Below are 10,512 nucleotides of genomic sequence, written 5' to 3' on the forward strand. Positions count from 1 at the left end.
ATGGCTGTAAGACAACTTCCTAGTTCTGATCCAGAAGAGGCCATGGCGAAATCCGACTACGAATTTATCATCTCAGCACTGCTGGAGAATGGAAACTGAAAACCGACAGGGTCTTGACATTCCGAGCCTCCCCATATGTGCCGTATTATGCGTATACATCAGGTTGGAGATGACTTTAACAGGCACACTGCCTTTTGCATGCCTGAACCGCATTCCTCTGAGACGTCTGCTCTGCCCAGGCCCCTCATTCTTTCCCCTTCACCTACGTGTATGACTGGCAAGGCATAAAAGCTAATAACGTTGAAGCAGAGGAACGCACCTACAGATGTTTGATTGAAGGTTGAGTTAACAAAAACCATAATGAACGATAAGGTTAGTTCTGTCAAGGTTTCTACTGCATGGCTTTGATGAGCAAAGTACAAGGGTTTCTTTGAGAAAGGAGGAAAAAAGTATGCTGGACCGGACCGCTGTCCTGCTCTACGGTGTACGTTCAGACAATTCCTCCCAAGTGAGAGCAACTGTTCTGAGGGATTTTTTAAGTGAGTACATGCTATTTTCCTGGCTTCATTTATCCACATCTGATAGACAGTACTATTACAGTGAAAGTTAGTTATGACCACATGGCTTTCTAATGTGTAATTCCTTGTCCAGGACGGGGAAGTTGATGGATGAAACCAGTACAGGGCCGTTAGTATAAAGTTACTTTTCTTGAGGCCAATCGCACACCACGTGGGATACAAACGGTATAATGGCTAAGCTGTCTACGGGACCTTTCAGGAATAATTGATGATACCTATAGCTTGGAAACAAATCTGCAGTTAAGAATTTGTAAGTGATGTGGTGGCCTAGGCATTTGGAAAAGACATAAAACATTAAATGATACACTCTTCCTTGTGGAAAGAGTACTCAGGGCCTCCAACTGTTGCATGCATGTTACACCCAGCGAAAAGCGCAGCCAAGTGTCATTGCTAGTGTACAACCAATACAGTTGTAATTTCCATGACCAGCGCCCACATTGTGTAAGTATCTGTGCCAATGGATGTGTTGTTGGTCTTCAAATTAGGTGTGGACAGGTAAAATTGTTGGTGCATTGCTATCTTAGGGGTAGAACTTTAGATAAGTTAAAACCTCATCTAGTATTTTTAGACTCCTATAGTAAGTTACTATGTGTGCAACATTGGTGTAGATGGAAACACGCAGGGGACCAAGTATAGACCCCTGTGGGATCCTGGTCAACTAAGTACTTGTATATAGTGTTCAAGTAGTTGTTCATGCTGCTTTCATTTATGGTCAGATGTGGTTCTGCTTTTTGAGGTCAAGCATGTTGCAGCATAAGCTGTGATTGGTCTACTTTTGAGGGGACATACTGTACATAATATATATTGATCAAAGAACTGACAAAGGTTAGGCACCGATTCCATTCTCCATCAGCGTCCCCCCTGTCCTTAGATGATCTTGTATCTTTGGATTGTGTCTTTGCTTGTGTCAAAGGTTAAATACACTGTAATTGTTGAATCATGGGTGGAAGTAAGGGCCATCTGCCATTACCTGATCCTGCAACCAACAAAACCGATGACAATAGCTACAAACGATGTATTCCGTATTGCTTGTTGAAAACAACGGTAATTGGTTGAGACAGCCAGAGGCATTCTGTCAGAGGCAGAAGCAATGACCTATACCTTCTCCTAATTAACCCTCCGGATTGGCCTTACACTGTGAATCCTTTTGTGTCTGCAGGCAGAAAGACAAGTCTGTAAACTGAACTGGAAAGATCAGTTGGGACCACATACTGTACACTAAAGGGGGACCCCTGACTGGTTCAGTGAAAGGGGCTGTGGGACCATTGGAAGCAACAGCACTGCATATAGTTTGTTTTCTTCCTTGCCCCTCTATTCTAGGCTCCCCATATTCCTGTAATCGATCATCATTATTTTACCGTGTTGGCGAGTCCAGCATAATATATAAAACACAATCAAAAGCGCCACAGTCACAGAGCAACCTCACGAGCAACCCTGTTAAAAATCTAATGTATATGTAGATTCAGATTACAGAATGAGAACTCTATTATCAGTTCTGAGAACGGGTTGCTATTCATGTTTGATGTTATATGTAACAAACACTTTTTTTTTTACTGATGACACGTTGGGTTGTGAAGCAGATGTTGCACTGGCATCTCATCGCCACTATCATAGCTGTGAATTCATGTCCGCCTGACTGCCATTCTGCCAAGTGCTGCATCGTACCGTATGGAAATGACGGCGCCGTCACAGAGCCAGCAATGTCATGGAGCACTGCACACATGGAATGTCAACGCAGCAGCACACACACAAATCACCAGAACTAATGCGGTTGGACCTGCCACCTGGAAATGAGAGCAGCAGAGAGAAATTGTGTGTGTGTGTGTGTGTGTGTGTGTGTGTGTGTGTGTGTGTGTGTGTGTGTGTGTGTGTGTGTGTGTGTGTGTGTGTGTGTGTGTGTGTGTGTGTGTGTGTGTGTGAGAGAGAGAGAGAGAGAAAGAAAGAGTATGACAGAGAGCAGTGGGAAAGGGAGAGAGAGGAAGAAGGGGGGAAGATAGATAAACAGAATTAGAGAGTGATCGTAATCCTTTTTTTCTACCTTTCCAAAACATTCATTAATTAAACTCAAATTCAACTCAACTCAGATTCATTGTAAAGTCCTCAATCACTGTTACAGTCTCTAAGGGCTCGGCAGGCCCACATTAACAAAGGAGTCAAATGACAATCCCCTGTGCCCTCAATCAGGAAAAAAAAAACACATGCACATCTCTCTCTCTCTCTCTCTCTCTCTCTGAGATTATGCGCAATTACCATCTTACGAAATAGCCTGTATATGAAACCATATGAAAACGAAATAGTTGGACCAGAGAGATGGAAGCTGGTCTCCAGATCCTGCAGCTGATTTGAGCAGAGTCCCAGGGCCAACACACACGCATCAACGATTGGATGTGCAATGTCAATTAAACAAAGACAAAACTGAAGTGCTCGTGCAGCTTCCGTCGATAATGTTAAAAATCACAACCCAAGCCAGAAATCTTGGTGTAGTCATGGACTCAGACCTGAATTTCAACAGTCACATTAAGAAAATTACAAAGTCGGCCTACTATCACCTTACTAATATATCACAGATTAAAGGATGTATGTCTCAGCAGGATTTGGAAAAACTTGTCTGACTACTGTAACAGTGTCTGTAAAGGTCTCCCTAAAAATCGTTAACACAGCTGCAGTTGATTCAGAACGCTGCTGCTCAAGCACTCATTTAGACCAAGATCATATCACTCCAGTTCTCAAATCTTTACAGAGGCATTCTGTCTGTCAAATAATTGATTTCAAAACACTACTGTTGGTTTATAAAGCACTGAATGGTTTATGGCCAAAATACAATTCTGTTCTTCTGCTACATTATGAACCATCCAGAACTTGCAGGTCATCTGGGACAGGTCTGCTTTCTATCTAGATTAAAAATGAAATGCGGAGAAGCAGCGTTCAGTTTTTATGCACCACAAATCTGGAACAAACTCCCACAAAACTGCAGGTCTGCTACAACTCTCAGTTCTTTTACTGTAAATCAAAGCTGAAGACTTGTTTGCCGCTGCCTTTTGAGGTTCTTTTCCCCCTCAGAATTACATTTATTTGTTTTCTTTTCTTCAGTCTTAAGACAAACAGGAATACACATACAAAACAGGAAAAAGAAAAGGAAAAACAGGAGGGAAATAGAGAAAATAATACTTACCGTAACTAAAGTAAAGAATACAAAATAATAATAATCCTGCAAGTCTGTGTTAGACTGTGTTACATCATTCATACAGTATATTCAAGTGCTCAGCGAGCCTCCTAAAAGACTAGCCTCAAGAAATTAAACAAAATATCCCCATATATTAAAGCTCTGTATCTTCCCCTTGGATGCATAAGTCATGGGTAGAAGCACTGCAACACCTTATAGACAAACAAACACACATTTTCATGTTTATTTACTTTTTCCCTATCATCTGCTATATTTAGTTTTTCTTCAACAGCATGTGAGAGAAATGCATCAAGTCTCTCTCTCTCTCTCTCAAAGTGTACTGTAGGAACAGTACCCCCCCCCACACACACACACACCTTTTCAATAACATTCAGTGATAGACTTTGTTCATGTACATATCTATGTACATGTTTGTTTGTTTGTGCCTGCATAAATCAGTGCCTTTGTGTGCTCAATCAATGGCTCTGCCCCAATAGCCTACCTTCATTTTCCACTTCTAACCTAAAATAGTCTTTCCTGTGTACCCGAGGGCTCTAAAATAGCGTGTGTCTGTCTGTATCTGTGCGTATACAGAAAACATCGCAGAGAGCAGTCAGTGCTTGTGTTAATCAATTAACACAACGATCACCTCTGTATTCATTATTGACCATTTAATGGCTTCATGAGTAGAGTAAAGTAGAGAGAAAGAGACTGCTAATGGGTCCCATTAAGCGCAAAGCGGTTAATGGGACCCATTTAGCAGTCTCTTTCTCTCTACTTTAGTTTTTCTGAACTGCGACTCGAGATCGGCTATTTTCTGTGAAAGCTTTCCCCACAATACGGATGCTGGGGTTAATAAGTAGCCTACAGTAGTTACGTCTAGTGTATGCTTGGCCAGAAAAGTGACATGCAACACCTTTTTTTTTTCAACTGAAAAATGTGTCACCGTTTCACCAAATCATGAAGGCTTTAGTAACTTGTTCACACTGACTGTCCTGGTAGCACTGCTGTCCTTGTTGGAGTTCAATGGTGTTATTGGAAAACGCCTCTTTTACAATTTGGGCCAGTTATGTGGCGATTAAATAGTATTTAAAGGACCATAGCTATGGTCTGGCATGTCTAGCACATTGACGACCACTGTATACTTGACATTACTGTTGACCATTCTGTCAATAAAGATGCCAACCAATCAATAAATCAAAAGCAAATTCAGGATATCATTGGATTGCAATAATTTCAGTACGCTATAAAAATCCACTTTCTGAGACATGCTTGAGATACTGTAGGTAATTAAACACAAAATTTCATTGCGTGGTTAGTTTTTGTCAAAGTAACATTATTGACTAACCACGTTCTATGTTCGCATTTTTTTCATAACTTTTAAAGAATCGTCAACAATTTCTTCCAAAATAGCCATCCTACAAGGTCACAATGCGACACATTGTGAGCCTGTAGATGTGCACCTGACATGCCCAAAATAGGGACACGGTTAAAGAAATGTGGATTGATCTGAAAATCTAGTCCCTGGAGAAAAGATTGATTTTCACACTAAATTCAAACGTCCATGAACTTATTAACCATGCAATGATGTTTATTCAGCAGTGACTCAGTTCTTCAGGTAAGTTCGGTAACATTTTAATGGCTTGAGATGAATGAATGAGAAAACACAAAAAATGCACTAAAACTAAAGGAAACACAGCAAGAGAGGCGAGGTTGAGATGGTTTGGGCATGTGAAAAGGAGGGATGCAGGGTACATTGGGAGAAGGATGCTGAAAATGGAACTGCCAGGTAAGAGGAGAAGAGGAAGGCCAAAGGAAAGGTTTATGGATGCGGTGAGAGATGACACGTAGGTGGCAGGAGTCACAGAGGAAGACGCAGAAAACAGAACCAGATGGAAACTGATGATCTACTGTGGCGACCCCGATGGGAATTAGCCGGAAGAAGAAGAAGAAAGAAGAGTCTATCGCCAAATACTGTGAAAAGCCAATGACATGCACAGTAGGCTACTGACACCAGTATGGTCTTCACTCATGTCTCCGTTAAACAGGGGTGAGCTGTCATTACTGTGTCATTACAGTGTCAGGTGATATGACACAATTTCTCACAGCTACAGTATGTCACCTCAAGGAAGCAACAGTCAACAGCCAGGACAGCCAAGATATCACCATGAGAAAGTTCTGCGTTTACAAATTAACTAACAAAATACTTTTGTTTGATGACATATTTGTTATTGGGAAAGTCTCAGTTATCTATGGACCTTGGTTGGTTGTGTCACTGCCTGAGACTTGGATTTTCCTTCTTTTCCTTCTAATATACAAAGAAAGTATAGACGCCTTTTTAGAAAGAATCTTCATGCAATTTAACTGCCAGTTGTTCAAGTAGTACAACCTGGTCCAATCTCAATCACACTTTAATGATATCTTGCATTATTCTTTCATACTGTATCATTAAATATTGAATAGAGTAACTTTCTTTTTTCCATTGTCTACATTTTTCCAATGAAATCTATTGGTTCTACACTGTAACTAGATTAATTGGACAATTGTCAGTGATTGACATGACAAAATCACAAAATATCACACAAAACGACAGATTAATTATTTATCAATAATAAGCAGAAAACTCTTGCCGGCCGTTGCCAGGGTTATTGCGCTGACTTGTTGCTTTGTGACGTGTTGATCAGCATCGGGCATAATTGGGCACGCATTGGCCATAATCCAGGCACTTAGTTGCCTAACAACATCGATAGTCGGGCATCTTCAGATATGGTGATGATTTGAGCTGAGAAAATGTAAGATAGACCTGAGACTCCAACATGTCAGACAACATGTGCAATGACTACATCAGGTAATGGAGTATTGCAACGAGTGGGCATGTATTACCGACTTGCATCGTTCCCAACTTGCGTGGTGTTCTAGTAGGCCGCCACTCGAAGGGCTAGTATAGTAGATGAGAATCCTCTTTTAGGGGGGGTTAACTCATGAGTTGCACTATTGCTACTATGCTCAGTAAATATGGACCTGCATAATGGCCAGCCTGCACATTCAGTTCACCAGATGACTTCCATTTGATAAGCCATTGAGTCTTAGTCTAGTGTGACTGTCTCCCACACCCTTAAAAGGCTTTTAAACACTTGTGGTATGTGGGTATAGTCTACCAGAGGACAGCTCTATCATCTCACCCCCATAGAGCCTATAGAGAATGAATCGGATCCGCCCTGTCCAAGCGTCATGGTATGGCTGAAGACAAACGTTTTATTGATGGATGTTTCAGTGTTTGTTGGAGGAGATGTACGTACAGAGGGTGACTGAGGACAACTCTTGTCTCTTTGTTTGACTCAGACCTTCGTATTGGTGAATTTGCTAAATACCACACTGTCACCTACTTTGCACAACAGAGCATTTTTATACCCTATCAAGTTATATCTGTACAGGGAGAGTGGAACGTTTTTGTAGCTGGAACAACAACAGCTTCATGTATCCCACTATATCCTCTCTGGCAGAGTTCAACAATCAACAACAAGCGCCTAACAAAGAGCTACTTCCCAGAGGTTCATATATCTGTCAAGAGAAGAACACTGAACGTAATCTCTTTAAATTAGATTCAGATTGTTCTTGCTCTGTCACATATACATACATACGTACACACACATGCATACACTCCCATAGACAATAAGCACAGAGCACATATAGTCTCATACTATCACAGACAGTGAAATTATTCTCCCGAATTCTGCTGTTGCTGTTATGCCACCTGAATTTCTCTCCAGGCATCAATAAAGGTTTAACTTATCTCATCTTATCTTATCTTACAGATCTTAGTTCCCCATCGCCACACAGGCCTTTTGAATTGCGCCCTGGGTGGTCATCCCAAACTCTCAAACTGTCACCTTACTGAACCTCAGCCTGGCTCGAAAAGCATGGCCCTCGTTAGCATTGTTACATTATTGACACCCCCCAACTACAGGGGTTGAAAGAGGGACAGAGAGGGAGAGGAAAGGGGAGAGAAAGACAGAGAGAGAGAGAGAGAGAGAGAGAGAGAGAGAGAGAGAGAGAGAGAGAGAGAGAGAGAGAGAGAGAGAGAGAGAAACGTCACCAGAGCCACACTGAACTGGACCCAAAACAGATGCTTTTAACATAGCCATATCGCGCTACAGTCAGGGTATTGATGAGAGTCTTTCAGGGTTTATTGGGAAATGAGTTGGAGTTGGGAAATGGAGTCTGGTGTTAATCTACTTTTTCATAGATGGCCAAGGGAGAGTATATAAACACAGAGTTTGGTAAGCTCTGGAAGTGGATGTTGTGTTCTGTTCATTTGAACAAAAACAAAACATCAACCATCCTCTTATACATGTAGCCGCTCAGCCTCTGATGGACCTTCCACAGCATATTCCAGTCACATTATGTATTTTCAACCCCCTCCGTCTCACTCCTTGTTTTTTAGTTGACCATGAAGGGGTCGCTCTTCGTGCTGAATGCAGGCTTTGTTGAGGAGATGTCGGCAAAAAAGCATCTTGTCCTCCCTCTAATATAATCAGTTTCAGCGAATTACAACAGCGGCTAATGGCATTAGGACCTGGTGACACTCATTTAGTTCACTTAGGCCCTGCATGGCTCACTGGGGCCCTTGTGAAGTGGGGCATCTCTGGGGCCAGCCTGGAGTGTGGCAAATGTCTAAGCAGTGCCTCCTGCTGGTCAGAGGGGCTGCACTACAGTATGGCAATTTCCAGTGGTGGAAAAAGTACTCAAATGTTTTACTTAAGTAAAAGTATCAATACTGCAATGTAGAAGTAAAAGCCCGGAATTCAAAATGTACTTGAGTAAACGTACAAACGTATTGGTATGAAAATGTACTTAAAGTACCTAAAGTAAAAGTACTAAAATGTTTGAAAATAGCAGATCTACGCTTCGCTTCGCAACGTGTTGTGAGCTTGTAGATCGGCTATTTTCAAATAGCCTAGGTTTAAAATAGGGCTAAAGTGGTTAATGTATGTTTTATAATGTAATCATTTATATCTGCAAAATAACTAGTAACTAAAGTTTTCAAATAATTGTAGTGGAGTAAAAGTACTATATTTGCCTCTGAGATGTAGTGGAGTCGAAGTAAAAGTATAGACAATTGGAAATACTCCAGTAAAGTAAAAGTACCTCAAAATTGTACTTAAGTACAGTACTTGAGTAAATGTACTAAGTTACTTTACACCACTGACAATTTCTCAGTTCAGCGTTGGTTCTCACATGCATAAGGCATAATGTACTATATCGTTGCTGTCCGGCAGAAACCAGCTAACTCTATTTTGACGCTTTTGCTTTTTTTCCATAAATCAGGGCCATTGAACACCCTTTACGTCTGTGTGTTAGTAAAAAAAATATTGAACCAATGCAAAAAAGCATTAAAAAGCGCTTCTGACCAAACCAGCTAACTCCATTGGATGCTCAAACTTTCTGCTAAACCACTTTCTGCTAAACTTTTTGCTGACTCCACGCTCCACCCCCTTTTGACCTCCAACCTCATTGTGAGCTTGGAGGTCCATTCAGCTCTTCTTATCAACGATGAACTGAAAACGATGAACCTGAAAAATGAACATTTTGGAGTTCGCTGGTTTCTGCCAGACAGCAGAGATATATTAAATATTTTTTCTGTCATAGAGAAACAGTAACATTGCTAACATATTGGTTTACTTTTACAAACTGTTGCATATTATGGTACTTTTATATATGAAAGCTATTCATTTGATGTCTTAATGAATAATTCGCTATTGAGGCAGTTTTTATGAACACATTTTATTAACTACTTGAACCCTATACTTTATTGATCGGGACCCCATACATGGTCCTCTCCCTTTTCCCTTTCTGTGTCTTGAGAGCATACTCTCACCAGGTTTGATGTCAGCCGCTGTAAATCAACACATTTTATGTCATCTGCTGTAAATCTCACACATGACATCATATGTGTGAGATTCAATCCAAATATAAAACGGAGCAGTACTATATTATATTATATTTGTGCAAGCCACACAGTGTTTTGAATACACTATGGGGACAGGCTATTTCAAGAGGGGAAATAGGTATTTGGATTGTACAACTCAATGTCAATTAAATCATATTGGTTTTATGAAATGTGTTTTACTATTACAGTTTAATCCCATGGTAAATCCGTAATTACTGTACCATTTCAAGACAGATTTGGTTTACAGATGGGTTTGTTTTTTTTAGAAAACTTTAAAAGGGGCAATTGAGAGAACTCCTGTGATAAGGCTGTCTGTCAAATCTGTCAGAATTGTGCATAATTATAATACATTCCTGAAAGAAACTGTTATTCCAAAAGGTTCCAAAAAAACATGAATTGAAAATGAATTTGGGGTCTTTACAGTAAACCAGGGGGTAGAGTTACAGTATAAACTTTGGATTTTCTCCGATCAACTTTTAAACAACTGAATTGAAGCAAAACTGGGAGCAGAAAAATATATAAGCATGGTCCAATAGATATTGCATAAGAAGTTTTGCATCTCAGCGTTGATATTCCAAACGTTAATTAACTCCCATTGACTTGACGACTGTTTCTGATTTTCTGATCAGGGTTGGCAGATCATGAAAGAGGATCAACAATACAGCATGTCATTGAATGTCAAACACGATAATTCATTCATGTTGCAAAAATGTCATCCGTTCCCTGAAATGAGGTTAACTTTCAAGCACTGATTCAGTTTAGAAATGTTTCGCTCTCTCTCACTCTTGGCACCTCCAGCAAGGTATTCCAGAGAATCCAAA

Source organism: Gymnoscopelus braueri (genome assembly GCF_963280865.1).
Source record: "Gymnoscopelus braueri genome assembly, chromosome: 19".
NCBI classification, from domain to species: Eukaryota; Metazoa; Chordata; class Actinopteri; order Myctophiformes; family Myctophidae; genus Gymnoscopelus; species Gymnoscopelus braueri.